A 22,216-nucleotide genomic window follows, 5' to 3' on the forward strand; every position below is an offset into this window, starting at 1 on the left:
GGACTTTTGTTAGTTGGGAATTTTTTGACCGCTGATTTGATTTCATTGCTTATCATTAGGACCTTCAAATTTTTCTCTTTCTAATTAAGTTTTGGGAGGTTATATGTTTCTAAGAATTTATCAATTTCTTCTAGGTTGCTCACTTTGTTGGTATGTAATTTTTCATAATTTTCTCTTAAAATTGTATGTCTGTGGTTTGATTGTTATTTCTCTTCATTTCTGATTTTGTTTATGTAAATCTTCTCTTTCTGTCTCTCCCTACCCCTCTCTCTCTCATGAATCTGTCTAAAAGTTTATTGATTTTTTAGTTCTTCCCAAAGAACCAGCTACTGGTTTTATTGATATGTCACTGTTTTTTCAGTTTCAATTTCATTTATTTCTGCTCTAATATTTATGTTTCCCTTCCTTCTATTATGTTGGAGTTTTGTTTGTTCTTTTTCTAGCTCCTTTAGGTATAAGTTTAGGTTGTGTATTTGAGATTTTTCTTCTTAATGTGGACCTGTATTGCTATCCACTTACCTCCTAAAACAGTTTTGCCTGTGTTTCAAATATTTTGGATCATTGTATTTTTATTTTCATTTGTCTCCTTGTATTTTTTGGTTTCCTCCTTTGATTTCTTGATTGATCCACTCATTGTTTAGTCGCATGTTATTTAACTTCCATTTATTTGTGTTTTTTCTAGATTTTTTTCTTGTGATTGATTTCTAGTTTCAAAATGTCGTGTTTATAAAAAAATGTATAATATGACTTCAATCTTTTTAGATTTCTTGAGATGTGTTTTGTGATCTTACATGTGGTATATCCTGAAAAAGTTTCCATGTGCCCTTGAAAAGAATGTTTATTCTACTGTTTTAGGATGAATGTATATTCTACTGTTTTAATGTTCTGAATATATTTTTGGGTCCATCTGATCCAACGTGTCATTCACAACCACTGCTTTCTTTTTGATAGGCTGTTTGGATAATCTATCCTTTGACGTAAGCGGGCTGTTAAAGTCTCCTACTATTGTATTACTATTGATTACTTCCTTTATGTTTGTTATTAGCTGCTTTAAGGATTTGGGTGCCTTCATGTTGAGTGCATAAATATTTATAATTGTTATATCTTCTGTTGGATTTTTCTCTTTATGATTATATAGTGCCATTCTTTGTCCCTTGTTACAGTCTTTGTTTTAAAGTCTATTTTTTCTGATATAAATATTGCTACACCAGCTTTCTTTTCACTTCCTTTTGCATGATAAATGATTTTCCATCCCTTCACTTTCAATCTGCTTGTGTCTTTACATCTGAAGTGAGTCTTGTAGGCAGCATATAGATGGGTGTTGCTTTTTTACCCATTCTATCACACTATATCTTTTGATTGGAACATGTAGTCCATTTACATTTAAAGTAATTATTTATAGGAATGTGTTTATTGCCACTTTATTAGTTGTTTTCTGGTTGTTTTGTAGTTTTTGTATTCCTTTCTTCTCTTGCTCCTTTCATGGTTTGCCAACTTTTCTTGAATTCATTTCTCTTTATATTTTCCAAATCTATTACCAGTTTTTTTTTTGCAGTTACCATTACGTTTATATATAACATCTTATGCATATAGCAGTCTATATTAAGTTGATGGTCACTTAAGTTTGAACCATTCTAAAAGCATGACATTTTTTGTCCTCTCCTTCAACCCCACATTTAGGCATATAGTGCCATACTTTACAGCTTTTTATTTTGTGGAGGTTTTACATTTTCTAGTTTATTTTTGACATTCTGTTTTCTTTCTCCCCTGAACAGCCCAACCACACAATATTCTACCATGAAAATTGAGTTTCTAATTTAATGATGCTTGCTTTGCAATACTTTTCTGCATTGACTTCATTTGGCTTCAAGGAAAGTGACTCCACCATCATTACAGAGATGGCTTTACCTCTGTGGTCCTGTATGGATAATCTGGGGCAAAATACAGATATAAGTGAAATTTATCTTCATTGCCACTCCCCTTATTACCATCATCCACTCCTCACAGTAAAATGGATAAAAATAATTATGTTTTTGATATCACACCTCTAAAAACAGAAATAGGCCCCTACAGAATAATAGGCACTGTCACTGTTTATTATTTCCTCTTATGTGCCAGTGTCTTTGAAATAGAATGGATGAGCTATATTTGCACATTTGTTGGATTTACTTTGTCATGTAAAATTATTCTATTTTTCTTTCATTGCCATCTCCTGTGGCCTTCAGGAACAGATGTTTCTTTTGAGCATCTGGCAGCTGTAGTCCTGAAGTGTCAACTTAGAGAAACATGGTTTTGTCTAGCAGCTTAAACTACTGCAGAGATACAGCCTTAGAGGACTGTGTGTGCATGTGAGACACACACACACACAGACACACACACACACACCATAAGCTTGGAGCTATAAATATGTACGAGTCACTTAATAGAATAAGAGAAACAATAAGGAAATTTAGAAGTTGTATTTCTACTAACATATCTGTTTTCAAAAGTATTTGTTTTTAATGCCTTCAGCTTTGGGTATTATCTTCAACAGGTGCAGCAGAACCAAATGATTCAAGGTCATTTGTGTCATGTTTGTCTAAGACTAATGTTCTATGTTTTGTGTTCAGGATTTTTTGTAATGATCTTCAGCATATCATGAGGCTTTTTGTCCTAGATGTTGACTGGTCTGATGATGTTAGAAAAGTAAATAGTAACTCCCAGACCTTTCCTGAAGCATAGACTTTAATGCCCATTATCCTTTTAGTGGACAGTGTCAGTAGACACTGAAATTTTTTTTCAGTTAATCATTTCATACATTCCTATATTGAAACATTAGCTCCCCTGGTCTGGCTGAGTCCGTGGATCATACTCTTAATTCATATACAATACAGCTTTTAATGGAGTTATTTTAAACCATAATATTACCCAAAGGTACTAGATCATTTTTTCTGTAATAGGCTTACTTAACAATATCTTCAGTGCAACTTACAAGAAAATGGGTTGTCTTGCACTTCAATTCCAGAAAATATCTTCCTGCATGTTAATTCTACAAATAAGAAAGAAAACATCAAAATCATTTTATACCACTTGCAGACTTAAATATTTTTCTGCAGATTCTTTTTCTCAGCTTATTTGTTAAAGTATGTAACAAGACTGGGGCCAACGTTCTTTACAGGTAATGCCTCTGTTTATACCTAATTTAGAGACTTCATTTGGAAGCTTCTGCTCAGAAAGAGGCTACATTTCTCAACTTCCCCTGCTTCTAAGTAGGGCCAAGCAACTGAGTTGTGCTTAGTGAACTGTGGATGGAAAAACTATATCCCACTTTCAAGCCTCGTCCATATAAACCTCTTAATATTCTCAATTTTCACTAGCTTCCAAAAAATAGAAATGAAAGAAAAGCTTCCAAACTCATTCTATGAAGCCAGCATTACCTTGATTCCAAAACTAGACAAAGACCCCACTAAAGAGGAGAATTATAGGCCAGTATACCTGATGAAACTGGATGTAAAAATTCTCAACAATATACTAATTCAAGTCTAATTCAGCAGTACATTAAAAAAATCATTCACCATGATCAAGTGGGATTTATTTCTGGGCTGCAGGGTTGATTCAGCAGCATTTGCAAATTAATCAGTGTAAAGCACCACATTAACAAAAGAAAGGATAAAACCATATGATCCTTTTAATGAATGCAGAAAAAGCATTTGACAAAATAAAGCATCTTTTCTTCATAAAATCCTCAAGAAAGTAGGGATAGAAGGAACATACCTCAATATCATAAAAGCCATATATGAAAGGCCCAGGGCTAATATCATCCTCAGTGGGGAAAAACTGAGAGCTTTCTCCCTAAGGTCAGGAACATGACAAGAATATCTACTCTCAGCACTGCTGATCAACATAGTACTGAAAGTCCTAGCCTTAGCAATCAGACAACAAAAAGAAATAAAAGGCATATATTAGGCAAAGAAGAAGTCAAACTTTCACTCTTTCACAATACTCTATATGGAAAACCCAAAAGACTCCACCAAAAAACTGCTAGAACTGATACGTGAATTCAGCAAAGTTGCAGGATATAAAACCAAAGACAGAAATTGGTTGCATTTCTATATGCCAATAACGAAGCAGCATAAAGAGAAATCAAGGAATTGATCCTATTTGCAATAGCGCCAAAAACCATAAGATACCCAGGAGTAAACCTAACCAAAGAGGTAAAAGATGTGTACGCTGAAAACTATAGAACGCTTATGAAAGCAATGGAAGAAGACACAAAGAAATGGAAAAATATTCCATGCTCATGGATTGGAAGAACAAATATTGTTAAAATGTCTATACTACCCAAAACAATCTACACATTTGATGCAATCTTTATCAAAATAATACCAGCATTCTTCACAGAGCTAGAACAAACAATCCTGAAATAGCCAAAACACCCCAAATAGCCAAAGCAATATTGAAAAATAAATCCAAAGCAGGAGGCATCATAATTCTGGACTTTAAGCTATATCACAAAGCTGTAATCATCAAGACAGTATGCTACTGGCACAAAAAAAGATATATCAATAGAATGGAAGAGAACACCCAGAAATGAACTCACAAATGTATGGCCAACTAATCTTTGACAAAGCAGTGAAGAATATCCAATGGAATAAAGACAGTCTATTCGGCAAATGGTGCTGGGAAAACTGGAGAGTGACATGCAGAAGAATGAACCTGGACCACTTTCTCACACCACACACAAAAATAAATTTAAAATGGATGAAAGACTTCTATATGAGACAGGAAACCATCACAATCCTACAGGAGAAAACAGACAGCAACCTCTTTGACCTTGGCTGCAATAACTTCTCACTAGACATGTCTCTGGAGGCAAGTGAAACAAAAGCAAAAATGAATCATTAGGACCCCATCAAGATAAAAAGCTTCTGCACCGTGAAGGAAACAATCAAAAAAACTAAAAGGCAACCAATGGAATAGGAGAAGATATTTGCAAATGACTTATCCAATAAAGGGTTAGTATCCAAAATCTATAAAGAACTTTTCAAACCCAACACCCAAAATCAAATAATCCAGTGAAGCAATGGGCAAAAGACGTGCATAGACACTTTCCAAAGAAGACATCCAGATGGCTAACAGACACATGAAAAGATGCTCATCATCACTCATCATCAGGGAAATACAAATCATAGATACCACCTTATACCTGTAAGAATGAGTACAATGAAAATCTCAGGAAACAACAGATATTGATGATGATGCAGAGAAAAGGGAACTCTTTTGTGCTGTTGGTGGGAATGCAAACTAGTGCAGCTTTTCTGGAAAACAGTATGGAGTTTCCTCAAAAAATTAATAATAGAACAACTCTATGCCCCAGCAGTTACAATAGCCCATATTTATCCAAAGGATACAGAAATGCTGATTTGAAGGGGCATATGCACCCCAGTGTTTATAGCAGCGCTATCAACAATAGCCAAACTATGGAGAGAGCCCAAATGTCCATTGACCGATCAATGGAGAAAGAGGATGTGGAATGGAATACTACTCAGAGATCAAAAAGAATGAAACCTTGCCCTTTGCAACAATGTGGATGGAACTAGAGTGCATTATGCTAAGCAAAATAAGTCAGGCAGAGAAAGAAAAATATCGCATTATCCCACTCATATGTGTAATTTAAGAAACAAAACAGATTAACATAGGAGAAGGGAAAAGAGAGAGGGAGGCAAATCAGACTCTTACATACAGAGAATAAACTGAGGATTGTTGGAGAGGGAATGGGGGGATGAGGTAAATGGGTGATAGGCATTGAGGATGGCACTTGCTGGAATGAGCACTAGATGTTATTTGTAAGTGATGAATTGCTGGGGTCTACCCCTGAGCCCAATATTACATTGTATGTTAACTAACTTGAATTTAAATAAATAAATTAAAAACGAATTTAAAAGATTCTGTGAATCCGGAAAGATTTCTGGACTGTTAGAGGGAAACCAATAGCCTGGGCTATTCTTACTCTAGGTAACAGAATATGTTCTAAACATGTTGTCTTAAAAACTGGTGTTAGTAGGTGTAAGCAAACACACACACATCTACCTCTCTGTATTCATGCATTTTTATTTACAGTTACCACAGATACACAATACCTCATATTTTTATAGTTATTATGAAACATTTGTTAAAATGTTAACCATTAGGGGTAAACAATTTACTATCTTTAGGTAACAACATGTGTTTTAAAATAACCCCACCAGCATTCTTCACAGAGCTAAAACAAACAACCCTAAAATTTGTTTGGAACCAGAAAAGACCCCAGATAGCCAAAGCGATCTTGAAAAATAAAACCAAACCTGGAGGCATCACAATCCTGGATTTCAAGATGTATTACAAAGCTTTAATCATCAAGACAGTATGGTACTGGCACAAAAACAGACACTCAGATCAATGGAACAGAATATAAAACCCAGAAATGGACCCACAAACGTATGACCAACTAATCTTTGACAAGGCAAGAAAGAATACCCAATGGAATAAAGACACTCTCTTCAAATGGTGTTGGGAAAACTGGACAGCAACATGCAGAAAAATGAAACTTGGACCTCTTTCTTACACCATACACAACAATAAACTCAAAATGGATGAAAGACCTAAACATAAGACAGGAAGCCATCAAAATCCTAGTGGAGAAAACAGGCAAAAACCTCTTTGACTTCAGCCACAGCAATTTTAAAAAAATTTTTTAATAATGTTTGTTTATTTTTGAGACAGAGAGAGATTGCGGGATGCAAGTGAGCAAGGGAAGGGAAGGGAGAGACACACACACAGAATCTGAAGCAGGCTCCAGGCTCTGAGCTGTCAGCACAGAGCCTGACATGAGACTCAAACTCACAAACTGTGAGATCATGACCTGAGCTGAGGTTGGACGCTTAACTGACTGAGCCACCCAGGCACCCAACTGGCCACAGCAGTTTCTTACTCAACATATCACCGGAGGCAAGGGAAACAAAAGCAAAAATGAACTATTGGGACCTCATCAAAATAAAAAGCTTCTGCACAGCGAAGGAAACAATCAGTAACACTAAAAGGCAAGTGACAGAATGAGAGAAGATATTTGCAAACCACATATCAGATAAAGGGTTAGTGTCCAAAATCTATAAAGAACTTATCAAACTCAACACCCAAAAAACAAATAATCCAGTGAAGAAATGGTCAAAAGACATGAATAGACACTTCCCCAAAGAAGACATCCAGATGGCAAACCAACACATGAAAAAAAATGCTCAACATCACTCATCATCAGGGAAATACAAATCAAAGCCACAATGAGATATGACCTCATACTTGTCAGAATGGCTAACAACTCAAGTAACAACAGATGTTGATGAAGATGCGGAGAAAGAGGAACTCTTTTGCACTTTTGGTGGGAATGCATACTGGTGCCACTCTGGAAAACCGTATGGAGTTTCCTCAAAAAATTAAAAATAGAATTACCCTATGACCCAGCAATTGCACTCTAGGTATTTACCAAAGGGATACAGGTGTGCTGTTTTAAAGGGGCACATGCACCCTAGTGTTTATAGCAACACTATTGACAATAGCCAAAGTACAGAAAGAGTCCAAATGTCCATCGACAGATGAATGGTTAAAGAAGATGTGGATACACACACACACACACACACACACACACACACACACACAGGAGTATTTCTTGGCAATCAAAAAGAATGAAATTTTGCCATTTGCAACTATGTGGTTGGAACTAGAGGGCATTATGCTAAGCGAAATTAGACAAAGACAAATATCATATGACTTGACTCATATGAGGACTTTAAGATACAAAACAGATGAACATAAGGGAAGGGAAGCAAAAATAATATAAAAACAGGGAGGGGGACAAACCATAAGAGACTCTTAAACATAGAGAACAAACAAAGGCTTTGTGGAGGGGTTGGGGGGGAGTGGGCTAAATGGGTAAGGGGCATTAAGGAATCTACCCCTGAGATTATTGTTGCACTATATGCTAACTAACTTGGATATAAATTTTAAAAAATTAAAAATAAAATAAAACAACCCCATTAAGATAGTGTAGTGAACTGATTGAGAACATGAGCCTTGGAGTTGCAGACCAGGATTTAAATAATGTTGCTGTCACTTACTGTGTGACCTTGGCCAAATTATTTAATCTCTTGGAGTCTCACATTTATTTCCTACAAACTAAAATATCTTAATCATTGGATCACTGCGAGGCTTAAATCAAAAAGACACACAATACCAGTAAAGTCCCTGATAAAATCCCCAGTATTGTTGTAAGCACTTAATAGAGTATCCAAACTGTTTGAATTAGTATTCAAATTATTTGAATTTTATAACTACAGATACAGTATCATACACATTACAAGAAAAGCATCCCAGTATTTGTTTTTCATGGGCAAAACCAAAAAGCCTATCAAGGAAAGAAAACTACCTTTCCAAAAATCGAAGCAGAATCCAAGAAAGAACAAATGGGCTCCAAAGAATGTCCAAACTAGAAATATGCAGTTCTGTTACAAAGTCTGTGATTTACTTTGAAGTATTTTAGCATAATCTGTGTAACACTATGTTCACACCAGTTAAAGTTTAATTTTAGAGGCAGTCAGCTGGCATTTTACTCCAGAGGCAGCTCCTAGAAGTCATTCAGCTATTGGTATCTCAATCAACAATTGACAGTTTGCTAATTAGCATAGTAGAAGACAAAATGGATTTTCATTCCTAGAACAAGTGACTTATTATTAAGTATGATGAATATTAGAAATGGGTTCTTAGAAGAAAATAACGGTATTCTACTTGTGTGGATGTAGTGCTCACGTGTGTTGACGAAAATTGCTTAAATTGCTCTCCATCCTAGTAAGAAAAATCCACCCTGGATAAAAATCCACCCTGGAATGTATTCCTCACCTTTGTGGATGGAGTCTATGGCTTAGGCCCTAATCAGATCTGTGTGCAGCCATCAGTTAAGGAGAATTGTAATGTAGTTACACTGTGACTTAGTGATACAGAATCCTCCCTCCGAAATTTTGTTGGTCTGCCTGCTAAAATTCTCACACAAGGGCAGAAAGCTGAAATTTCACTGAAGTTAGAGAAGATGATGTAGGAAATTTTTGTGCATTCGTTGATAATGAATAGCTGGCAAATGTATCCATGTGTAGAAGAACTTGATTAGACACTTTCGTTATCAATAGGTAGCAAGATTGTGGGCAGTACCTAGTTACCAAAAAGAACGTCAGCTATGTGACAAATTGGCTAATGTCACTTCACAACAAATAGCTCACAAGCACCTCCCTTCTTCTTTTAAGGCCCCTCTTCAATAGCCGAGGACTCTCAAAATGATAATCCAATCCTCTATATAGACTGCCCATTTACTAGATGGAAACATATCAAGGAACACAGCATAGTGCTTCAGAATTCAAGCACTGTCACTTGTTAGCTACACAATAATTAGCAAGTTATTTATCTTCCTGTGCCTGCATTCTTGCCTTGGACATAGATCATAGATCATGAGGATGATTAAATAATATATACATAAAGCACTTATAATAGTTTCTGCCACATCTTAAAAAGTGCTAGCTATTATTATTTCCCAAATTCTCCTCCAGAGACTTAGTGTAGTGTGGTAGCCATGTTGGCTAACACTCTGTTACTCAATTAAGGCCACTCGATTGCATCATGTCACAATTTTACTTGTGTCTTGAAAATCCTCCAAGGGATTCTACTTGACTTAGTCATGTGCCTTCATTGAGTTCATCATTTAGGTGCATCTGTAGCTCTATCTAGAGTATGTGATCTTCAACTTGGAGGCTGGAGAAGTTGGAATTGCCTAGTTTCCTCCCTAGCACAGACACAGCATATTCGCTCACTTTTTATAAAATTGTCTTTTCATTTGGAAGTACCCCCTGCACTATAATCATGGAATGGCCCCTCTTCTGTGGTCTAGCAGACTTCCTGTTCTTGATGAAAGCAAAACAGAATCTCTGTAGAGGACCTTCTTCATCTCCCTGCCCACACCTTGGACTCAAGGAGTGGTAAGTTTCAGGGAAAGAGTCGGGAGAGGAGGGGAGAGAATGTGTAGTGAGAAGGCACATTGAAAGAGGTGTCCTTCTCCTCTCTCAGAGTATAGTTCCTGGGTCATTGTCTTTCCTTTTCAGCAGCCTCTATAATGTTGTTGTTTTAACTTCAAAGTTTTGGATTGCTGGTTTTTGACATATGTATGGCTTTAATAGGTGATCTTTTTGAGACTGATAGTTACTCCAGATTCCAATACAGTGTTCCTTGTTTTGTTGAAACTTAAAAGATTTATAAAAGTAATTCATGCTCATGGCAAAAAAAAAAAAATCTAAAAATACAGGAAATCAATACAGTGAATTTAAGCAATCACCAAGTCATGTGTTTATGAAGGCTGTTTTTCTTCATTTACTTGACTGGTAAAGGGAAACTAACATTTATTGTACTCTGTGAATATGCTAGATATGGATGAGCCTGACGACATCCCTTTGAAATAAGTATTAATATTTTCTCCCTTTTTAGATGTGAGTATTGAATTCTGAGAGCTTAATCTGGACAAAGACATAAGCCATCAGTGGCAGAGGCTTAGTGTGAAGTCTGATTCCCATACCCCTACTGTGAGGTCAATGTGCTTACAGGCTAGCATTCACTCACACCTGCATTTCGCAACATTTCTTTTCCTAATGTTAACTAACGTTGAGATGGGTTTTCAAATTTTTCCTTTCCCACCAGAGTTGAGAGTCTGACAAAATGAATCACTCATCATGGCTTCTAGCTCAGCTTCCACCTCTGAACAGCCCAGGACAGTTTCTAAAACTGACTTCTCACAGTAGCATCAATGTGTCCTAACCATAGGCCTTTCAGCCAGGTTACATTCCAGGAGGCACACAAGCAAAGCCTTGTAACCAACCCATGGGAAGAGACAGGTATTCTAAAAATATGTCATCAACTGAAAGAGTGTCAGCCGGTTTTCAGGTAATGCTGAAAGGGGCTGTTGCAAGTATTTGTTAGGAACGTCAGACTTCTGAAAACGATAAAAATGCAGATTTGAATTTTGCCAGAGAGAACTGGGTTTAGAGGATTGTAGGAATTACTAAGAAAAGATACGCTTTAAGTGACCAGCTTTTCACACATCCTCTGTGACAGTGATTGGTACTTCAGCTTCTGAAGTATTTAACCGAAGTCCTAAGTTATTTTTAATACAATGAACCCTCCAAGCTCTGATTTGGCAGAACTGAGGGAAATAGCATGGTGTGTTGATTTCAGGCAGCTCCAGAATAATACAAAACTGTCTGAGCTTGCAGTGAATAGAGGCAGTTGCTTTAAGTCTTTGAAAACCTTTGATTATTTTATTCTTCTATATATAAATATGTGCATCATGGAAACATCAAACAGTACAGAATATAAAGAACAAAGTAAAGCTTATCTGAAAACTCACTACAAAGAGATAGCTAAACCACTGTTTACATTTTGACATATCTCGGTGCGAGTTTCATCTTTTGGAACTTTCTAATTCCTCTTTTGTCTGCTATAGTACTCATTAATTTGTTCAAGGAACATTTATTTGGTACTTATTATGTGCAAGTACTACCAGGTCCTAGAAAGGTAACAACCTCATAGTAGACTAAGGAAGACAGACTATTAAATACAAATCATAATACACAGATGGGATAAAGGTTGTCTTATGCATCTTCATATCTTCATTTCCTCAGGATGGAGGAGGTGAGGAGGCAGGGGGAAGATGCTAAACAGATATCTGCTGATGAATAAATGATCTTTTGAATCAGTGGATTAATAAAATGTGTTAAGTACAAATAGAAGTAGCTCATGGAAGCACTAAAAAGGAGCACATAGGGGAACCTGAGTGGCTCAGTCAGTTAAGCGGCTGACTTCAGCTCAGGTCATGATCTCACATTTCATAAGTTAGAGCCCCACATCGGGCTCTGTGTTGACAGCTCGGAGACTGGAGCGTGCTTCAGATTCTGTGTCTCCCTCTCTCTCTGCCCCTTCCCTGCTCCTGCTCTGTCTCTCAAGAATAAATAAAGATTAAAAATAATAACAATAATAATAAAATAAATAAAAAGCACATAAATATGGCCAGAAGAAGTTTTCGGATGTCATGTCCAAACTACAGATTGAGGTGTAAGAATTAATTCCAGCATAATTAATACCTTGCATATGGAGCAGCATATGCAAAAGCCATGGTGCGTCGAGGAAAATGCAAGGAACTCAGAGTGACTGGAGCTTAGAGTTAGTGTAGAAACGTCGCAAGAGATGAGTCTTGAATGATAATTGCAAAAAAGCCATGATGGCCCATCTATGCCAACCAGCTAACAAACCTTGAGTTTATTTTGAGACGAATGGAAAGCCAAAAAGGCTTTAGTTATTTAAAAGAAAAGCCTTTAGTTATTAGAAGAATGGCATGATTTCCATCTCAGGAGTCTAAACTATGTCCTGTGCCTTCGTCTCTTAAAGTTCAGTCGATTGGCTTTTTGAAAAAAAAAATTATGTCTCGAGTCTCTTGTACACATAGGCTTAGTTATTTGGATCAACACCTCTGCTGAAAATAAATTAGATTGGATATAATCACATAGTCTTAGACACATCCAAGATTAGGTAAGACAGCTGCCTGAGGAGTTCTGAGGGAAGCCATCCACAGAAAAGTGCCATGTATTCATTGGAAAACTACTCTCAGGGGTGCCTGAGGAAGCTAGCTGCCCATGAGCTGGTGCCACTAAACTAACCAAGCTAACCAAGGAGATATTAGGCAAAACCATCCATGCCTGGGGTTCTGAAAAGATACCTGGGGGATGCCAGAGAAAGCTTCCATGGGACACTTCCAATTTCTATTGGCTCCTGGTTGCTGCTGAAAGTAGGTGCCACTGACAATGCCAAATGTACTTCAGAAACACAGAAGAACCCTTCTTAGACAAACACACCAGGAAAAAAAAAAAAAAAAAAAAAGAAACCCTGTCTTCCTCCCATGTCTCTCCAGTATTCTATACTGACAAAGCTTAACATCATCATGCTTTTGGCAAAGAAGTGTTTACAACTCTACTGTAATAGAGGTTCCAACTCTATTATTGCAGAGCTGGAAATAAAGTGTATTTGGAAATTTAGAGTCCACATCAATAACTGCCATAGGCAGGAAGAAAACCCAGAGAGATAAAAGCAATTTGAAAAATTTAAAGGGGATGTTGCAACAAGGATTTGTCCTAAAATTTTTTTTTATCTTGTTGACATTATAGAGTAAAAAGAAGAGAAATCAATGTCTAGGTCAATCATAAAATATAGAATCTACAGGAAACCTTCCCTGAAATAAACTGGGCCTAAAAGTTACAAAGATCATTGTAAAAGTGAATCAAAAGTAAGTGAACCCTTGTATAAAATTAAAGTCTAGGTTTGATTTGCCTGGATCATTCAAGAGATACTTGTACCCTTGACCTTGGCTTAAGGTGATCCCAGAATGACTGTCCCAAAGAAACTGGTCATATATATAAAATCCTTTAATTCTTCAATGTTTTCACCCTATCCTCACAAGACGGTTATAGGCTCTCTTGGATTTTTGATCTCCCAGCAATGAACTTCATTATGAACCTAGGCAAGATCAGCAAATGGCCCCAGGAACAATTACATGCATGCATCTGACCTTAGAAAAAAATCCTTTCCATATGGAATTTTAGACCATCAAATTCACGAACATAGAAAAAAATATAAGTATGATGAGAGAAATTCAAGGAGGAGGAAATAAATGTTTCTTTTTTATAAAAGAATAAAAGAAGCATCTAGAAATTAAAAAAAATATACAGTATCAGAATGAAAAATACTCAGAAGGAGGCTAACCACAAACTAGACACTGGTGAAAGACAAGATCAGAGAAACTGAATACATAGCAGTAGAAACTATTCAAAATTAAGCTAACAAAGAAAAATAAAATATGAACATAAGGTCACCGACCTATGGATAACAATCTCATCTACTTGAAATTGAAGTCCCAGAAGAAGACAAAGTGGGGCAGAGGGGATACTTGAAAAAAATAATAGTTTAAAGTTTTCCAAATTTGATGCAAACTACAAACACAGAGATTCAATAAGCTGAAAAAACTTCAAGCAAAATCGACAGTGCTGGAGAACATTATAATCCAGAAACAGTTACTGAGAGAACTTAAGGACCTAAATACGTGGAAGAGAGAAAACATTCATGGATTGGAAGGCTCATTGTTGTTTAAGATTCAATTCTTTCTAAATTGATCTAGAGATTCAATGTAATTCCAATCAAAATCTTGAAGTAGTTTTGCTTATAAATTGACAAACTAATTTTAAAATCTGTGCAGAGATGCAAGTCAGCTAGAATAACCAGAAGGATTTTGAAAAAGAAGTTCAAAATTGGAGGATTCAAATTTCCTGATTTTAAGACTTGGTATCAAGTTAGTAATACATGGTGATATTGCCATAAAATACATTTAAATGGAACAGAATAAAAAATGTTGAAATATATACATATTTGGCAAATTAACTATGACAAATGTGCCGAGGCAGTCCAATAGAAGAAAAATCTTCTCAACAAATGGTTCTCTAACAATTGTTAGCTGTAGACAAAAAATATGAACCTTAGCCCTTGCTCACATACACAAAACATACAGAAAACTCAAAATGGAGTATAAATCTAAATATAAAAGATAAAACTAGAAAACTCCTAGAAGAAAACATAGAAGTAATTTTAGTAATGTTGGTCTTGGGAAAGATTTCTTAAATATAATATACCAAGAAACATGAACTGTCAAGAGAATTCAAGAAATTGGGCTTCATCAAAATGTAAAATGTTTGCTCTTCAAAGGATACTTACAAAAATGAGAAGGCAAGCCACAGTCTTAGGGAAAATGTTTGCAAAATATATATCTGACTAAGGCTTGTACCTAGAACATATAAAGAATACCTATGAGTCAGTAAGAAGTAGTTAAACAATTCCATAAAAATATACGAAAGATGACACTACACTAAAGCAGATGTGCAAAAGACAAACACATGAGAAGATGCTCAACAATATTAATCATCAAGGAAATGCAAATTAAAATCATAATAAGATATCACTACATATCTACTAGGATAAATGAAGCCAGACCAAAAAAGAATACATGTCTATTGATTCCACATATGTAAAATTCTAGAAAATTCTAATGAATTGATAACAACAGGAAACATAACATTTGTCCTCTAGAGAAGAAGTGGGAGGAGGATGGATAGCTGGGCAAAGAGGGACTTGAAAGAGGAAATACAAAAGGCACAAGACAAATTCTGGGATGATGGATAGGATGATGGATATGTGATATTTTTATTATGTTGATTGTGATGGTTTCAAAGGTATGTACATATGTCAACATTTATCAGATTATACACTTGGTGTGCAATTTATGTCAGTTATACCTCAATACACCTGTAAAAAATAGGCAAAACTTTTATTATACTGAATACATAGAAGTACCCATAGATGGTAAAACTATGAATACATTACATACATAGATAGTGAAACTAAAAGAAGAGTGAGTTATGGGACTCAGTTGGTTGAGTGGCTGACTCTTGACTCTGGCTCAGGTTATGATCCCAGGGTTGTGGGTGAAAACCCCAAAGCAGGCTCTGTACTGAGCATGGAGCCTGCTTGGGATTCTCTCTCTTCCTCTGCCCCCCTCCCCAGGTTGTCCTTTCTATCTCTCTAAAAAAATGATAATAAATAAAAATTTAAAAATAAGATAAAAAAGAAGAGTAGGCTAATGATGATCCTGACAAGTCAGGAAAGTGGTCACCTTGAGTAGAGGCAGAGTGGGGTTGTAGTGAAGGAGGGAAGGGTTTATGATCGAGAATACACGGTGGCTTAAGAGGGGCCAGGTATATTTTTCTATCTCTTGACCTGGGTAGTGATTCATGGGAATTTTCTTTAGAAGATGTGTGTGTTGGTGTGTGTATTAAACACATTTCTTTACCTTAGTTACTTATATTTCATACACATAAGAGGTGAAGAATGAAACGAAAAAGAGGTGGAGGAGGAGGGAAGGGAAACCGAGGAAGGAGAATTAGAAACACAAGAAGCAGATGGTGAAGTGGAAGAACACCTAGTAAGTACATAGGGACCTGTGTTGCAGTTATTTTTCTGCCTGTGAATGAACGGGGTACAGGAAAAGTCACTCAAACTCTTGGGCCTCATTAGTTTCCCCATTTGAGGTTTATTAGACACCAAATGAAAAAGTCTCAAACAGGTGATTTCTAATAGCTCTTCCATAGTTTGAATCTTTAAGTTCAGTCCTTCAGCAAATAATGAAAAATGGGTTAATACTGCTATTCAGATCAGAGGCAAAAAGCCTTATAAATACAAAGAAATTAGTTATTGATTATAAAAGCTTGTCACCAAGGAAGGGCAGCTCCTCCCTCAGCCATGTGGTATAAGAGAAGAGCAACTTCATGAGCCTCTGCCTCTGTTCTGTCTTCAGTGTTGCAATTGAATGAGAATCACAAGGGCATCTGAGTGGTCCAGTAGGTTAGGTGTCCGACTTCAGCACAGGTCATGATCTCATGGTTTGTGAGCTTGAGCCCCATGTAGGGCTCTGGGCTGACAGCTCCGAGCCTAGAGCCCGCTTTAGATTCTGTGTCTCCCTCTGTCTGCCCCTCCACTGCTTGCACTCTGTCTCTTGCATTGTCTCAAAAATAAATAAACATTAAAAAAAAGAGAGAATTGGATTGGAACTGGAGCCTTTGGGATCAAGCCATGGCTTCCCTTCCCGCCGGTTGTGTGATCTCTCTGAGTCACATCTTCATTTGCAAAGCAAGTATAGTAACAGCTAACACTTTCAGATTGCTTCCTATTGTATCAGGCATTGTTCTAAACTCTATACATATATATTTACTCATTTAATTCTCACAATTTGGGAGTAAATACTATTATTATCCCCACTTCAAAGGAAAGGAAACTGAGGCTGAACTGATGGTCTGAGATTATTGTGAGCACACTTAAAATAATGTATGTAAAATTCTCTTTTCTACTTAAAACTGTATGTATATTTAAAGAGTACTTTAAAATTATTTAGAATTAGAAAACAGAATTAGAAATTAGAATTAGAATTAGAATTAGAAAACAAGTCACAGACTCAGAGAAAATATTTACAAAATACATAGTTCATAAAGGACTATTAACCAAAATATATAAAGAATTCTCAAATAGTGATGAGCACTGGGTGTTGTATGTAAGTGATGAATCACTAAATTCTACACCTGAACCTACTATTACCCTGTATATTATCTAACTGGGATTTAAATGAAAACTTGAAAAAAAGAAAAGGATTTCTTAAAACTCAATAATAAGAAAACAAAGAATCCAATTTAAAAATAGATAAAAGTTGTAAATGAACAGATACCTCACCAAAGAAGACACACAAATGAGAAATAAGCTTATGAAAAGATGCTCAACACCATATGTCATTAGGAAAAAGCAAATTAAAACAGCAATAAGATAACAAACACACACCCATTTAGATGACAAAAATCCAAAACACTGGTAACAGCAAATACTGGAAAGGATGTGAACCTACAGGATCTCTCACTCACTACTGGTGGGAATGCAAAATGGTACAGGCCACTCTGGAAGATAGTTTGGTGGCTTCTTACAAAGCTAAATATATTCTTACTATATGATCCAGTAATCAAGCTCCTCGATATTTACCCAAATGAGTTGAAAACTTACATCTACACAAAAACAAGCACATTATGTTTATAGCAGCTTTATTCATAATTGCCAAAACTTGGAAGCATCCAAGATGTCCTTCAGTAAGTGAATGGATAGACTGTGGTACATCCATACTGTGGAATACTACTCAGCAACAAAAAGAAAAGAGCTATCAAGCCATGAAAAGACATGGAGGAAACTTAAATGCATATAATTAAGGGAGAAAGCCAATCTGAAAAAGCTTCATACTATATGATTCTGACTATAATGATACTCTTAAAAAGACAAAATTATGAAGACAGGAAAAAGATCAGTGGTTACCAAGGATTATGGGGAAGGAAAAGATGAATAGGTGGAGCACAGAGGGTTTGTAGGGCAGTGAATATATTCTTTATGAAACTACGATAGATATATGTCATTACACGATCGTACAAGCCCATAGAATGCACAGCACCCAGAGTGAATTCTAACATACACTGTGGATTTTATGTGATTATGATGTGCCAAATGTAGGCTAATCGATTGTGACAAATGTACCATTTGGGAAGGGGATGTTGGTAATGGAGAAGCTGTGCATGTGTGGAGGCAGGGACTTTTGGGAAGTCCCCATATCTTCCTCCCAATTTTTCTGTGAATACAAAACTACTCTAAAAAATACAGATTTAAAAAATGAATATGATGCCATCCCTAAGGAGATTGCATTTTGGCCCATAAAGGAATAGATCCCTTGGTCTATATTAAATTTTAATCTTGTAAATTTATATAATACTCAAAACACAAGTTTGCAAATAATCATATTTGGATTTAAAACTACCTGCTCGAAATGGAGGCATTCACCTGACTACTAAGAGGAAAGATATATATATATATATTTGAACTGTGTTTTTACCTTACAAGGGACAGGAGAGTATCTGAAAACCAAAACTAAAACCAAAACCAAAAACAAACAAAAAAACTTGTTGGCAGATAACATCCCAGGAAAAGACTGTGCTAATACAGAATTACAGCACTTGCAAATGCATTTCCCATTAGAGATAAATCCAGAGCATGTCAGCCTATACTTTCCTGTTAATTATTAACAGTGCAGAGGTAGTTAAAATGACTATATATCTTTATTTTATGTGTAAATGTAATTTAAATATTATTCTGGGTGCATTTTTTAAGTGAGAAGAAAATGAGGTCTGTAGACTCATCTGAAAAAAATCTGCAATACATGGGATTATGAGCCACATAAACTCAACATGAATATTTATTTCGTGAACATCTGCTTGAATACAGAATATGTAGCTTAAGCAAATTCAACATGAAAAATATTGCAATTAAAAGTAAAAGCATTTAAGAAGTGCACTGTCTTGAAAGGAATAGATTTTATTTGCAGACAGTTGATAAGGTTGTAAACAGTGTATGATAAGTGGCAAAGAACAACAAAAATCATTTGCTGAAATTAGAAAATACTAATGAGAATTGCATAAAGAATTGTACATCTTGCCTTCATATTGCTTCAGCCAACACTTAGAGCGAAAAGATACTTGAGTAAAAAAGTTAATACAACAAACTGTTGGGGAATTATTTCAAAGAGCAAATTTTCAGACCAATTTTGACTTTTGCCTCAATTCTAAAATTATGTTTTTTAATTTATAAAACTTAAAACTTTCCATTCAGGAATTTATATTGCTCTAGATCTTTACAAATCTAAAATTTTCAAATCTTCTTTTTTCAAACTAAACATCGGGGTTTTTTTTTAGGGAAATTGAAAAATAAAAGTATAAAAAGAAAACATCTATAACACTCATGTCATGGTATTATATATATTGGATCATGGCAGTTTTCTTATATAATCGTGGAAAATATGATTTTAATGAGTGACCTTATAATTATTTTTTTTATTTTGTTATTCACCAGGAGATACCCATTGAATGAAAATGAGCCTAGTTTAATTGGCTTATCTGCAAGAACATTCTGGGTTAGTGAGACTCCAGAGTTCAATCTTCTTTTTCTCAGAATCCACAGAATGTAAGAGTTTGCTAGAGCAAGAAGCTGTTTTGTATTGAATTTATTGTCTAAACTTTCCACTAGGAAGTAGGATTGGAATATCATGGCCAGAAATGCTTAAAAGCCTACAAATGCACCACTAAATTTTAGAGTAAGTATGCATTGAAAATGCCAGTAGAAATAGAGATCTCAATCAAAACTGAGTAACACAGAAAAGCAATTATAGATGTCTTGCTGTGACTTAAAAGGGTAACTGAAGTGAACCCAACAATATCAACCATATGGGACATCCAGTGGAAGGCAGGAAATTGTTATTGGTTAGTCTTGTCTCCTTGGAACAATAGCAGCTCATTGGCCAATCAAGTTCTTATTCAAAGTTGAATCCTCCCAAGGGGCGCCTGGGAGGCTCAGTCGGTTAAGGTTAAGCATCTGCTCTTGATTTCTGCTCAGGTCATGATCTTATGGTTCTTTGATTCCAGCCCCACATGGGGCTCTGCACTGACAGCACAGAGACTGCTTGGGATTCTCTCTCTCCCTCTCTGTCTCTCTGCTGCTTCCCTGCTCATTTTCTCCCTCAGTCCCACCCTCCCTCCCTCCCTCTCTCTCTCTCCAAAAATAAATAAACTTTAAAAAAAATACTTAAAAAAAAAAGGTTGAATCCCCCCCATTTCATTCTTCCCTTCACTGCACCCCACAGCTCACACTTTATATAGTATTCAAACCTCGCATTCTGCCTGTACTGCAAAATAGCCTTCAGGTTGTGTTCTGTCACGTGGGCACCAAACAGTATTTCTCTACTTTAATTTCACATGTGAATCAGGCTTTAAGAAAAATGGGTTTCATGTCTACTATAGTGATATAAAGTGCCTCTGTTGTGTGAATCCAGAACTCATTGACAAATTCAGCAAGCACTTACCTGCTCTGTTCTAATCATTGTTCTGGGAATTGAAGATCAAGTGGTGAAGAGACATGTTGGCCCTGCTCCCTGGAGCTTGCATTCTATGAGTGGGGGACAGAAACACACACATCCATGCACACACACATAAGTATTTCCATTAGCAGTAGATACAGAAACACAGAGCCTAGTGATAGGATGCAACTGGTGGGGCTTCTTTTCTTGGCCTGGTTCTCTTCTGCAGTGGAGTGAATTTTATTGTCCTTGCTCAGGTGATTTGTGCTCAGTTCCATGGGCCTCAGAGCAGATGTCCAACCTGCCTGAGCCTAGAGATAGGGCTGCTTACTCTTGAGGTCCAGGCCAGCTCACTCAAGCCTGTACTTGTTTTGCTTCTAATTCTTTTTCAGTATGAGATGTTCCCAAACTCTGTGTTCATGCTTATTTACACACAAATGTATCTACACTTGGTATATTTTACATTTACAGTATTTAACATTGGCACTAAACGTGTTTAAACATTTTTGCTATCATCTATTTAGGTTGTGAATTCATCCTATTTTGGGCTGTGGGATTAATGTGATTAAAGGTGGATACACAGATGAAACACCCCTGGGAACAGAGCAGAGGTTGTGATTTCTATTTCTGTTTTTGTTGCTTCTTTCTTTCCTCTTGGAGTAAGCTCCAAAACGTGAGAAATTCAAATGATCTTCCATGTTGGCACGATCAGAGCACATACTGGCTACACAAAAATAAAGAGAAATCCTGACATTTCTGCCAGGGAACAGCAGGAGAATGTGAGGGACTATCAACTAGATTCCCTTACATTAGAATCTATTTTTGTATTAACCCATTCATGAAGTGATTGATCTTTTGGATGTTGATTTTATTCCAGAAATATTCAGGGTTGATACTTTACCTCCTTTGTTTTTAAAATATTACAGTATTTAAAAAATCCATCCCTTTTCTTTTCTCCATCCTTGTATAAACCTTTCAGGTAAGAGTAGTCTTCTTGCCCATTTGCCTTGAGTGAACAGTAGTTAGCCAGTCTGCTGTGGGGGTGCAGAATCATAAAATGAGGACTGTTTCTTCAGAAAGTCCAGGTGCTGAAGTAAGGGGTAAAAATGAGACTTGAGCAAAGCAGATCTAATTCAAACCATGCTTTTTTTGGATATTTAAAAAGCTTCCATTAAATTAGTGGAAAAGGTTTCTGGGATATTAAGAGTTTTCAGGTCACATTTAATCTGTCAATATTTATAGCCTCTTAGAAGGTACAAATGAATACATAAGTAAAAAAGTATAAAAAACGTATACACAATTATAATGTAAAAACTCTCACCAGAAAGTTTAAATCTGACAATTTCTTCATGAGCTTCTACAGTGTGGTCTAGGTTCACAAAATCAAACTATAAAAGAAAAGAATAAACAGCACATTTCAGTTATACTTCCATGTTCACTTTATATATATTAAAATATTCATGGAATTTTTAGACATTTTGAGGTCGGGCCCCAACCGTTTGCACAGAGAAATGTAAAAACATAGGAAATTCCATTTGCTGGAATACAAGTAGCCATAGTTTGGGGTATCAGTTGTAATATGCCCTGCCCATA

The 22,216-nt window shown here is 36.1% G+C and overlaps 1 long non-coding RNA gene across 1 annotated transcript in view; it reads right to left on the minus strand.

Annotated features, from left to right (window-relative positions):
• LOC132682086 (uncharacterized) overlaps positions 1 to 22,013 on the minus strand; it is a 96,928-nt gene extending 74,915 nt beyond the window's left edge. The window contains exons 1-2 of the long non-coding RNA XR_009611461.2: positions 21,945 to 22,013; positions 20,630 to 20,712 (exon numbers count right to left, since the gene is read on the minus strand). This is a non-coding gene — a long non-coding RNA (uncharacterized LOC132682086). The remainder of the gene's footprint in view (positions 1 to 20,629; positions 20,713 to 21,944) is intronic.
• Between the last annotated feature and the right edge of the window lie 203 nt (positions 22,014 to 22,216).

This window comes from Panthera onca, chromosome A1 (assembly GCF_046562875.1).
Source record: "Panthera onca isolate mPanOnc1 chromosome A1, mPanOnc1 haplotype 2, whole genome shotgun sequence".
NCBI classification, from domain to species: Eukaryota; Metazoa; Chordata; class Mammalia; order Carnivora; family Felidae; genus Panthera; species Panthera onca.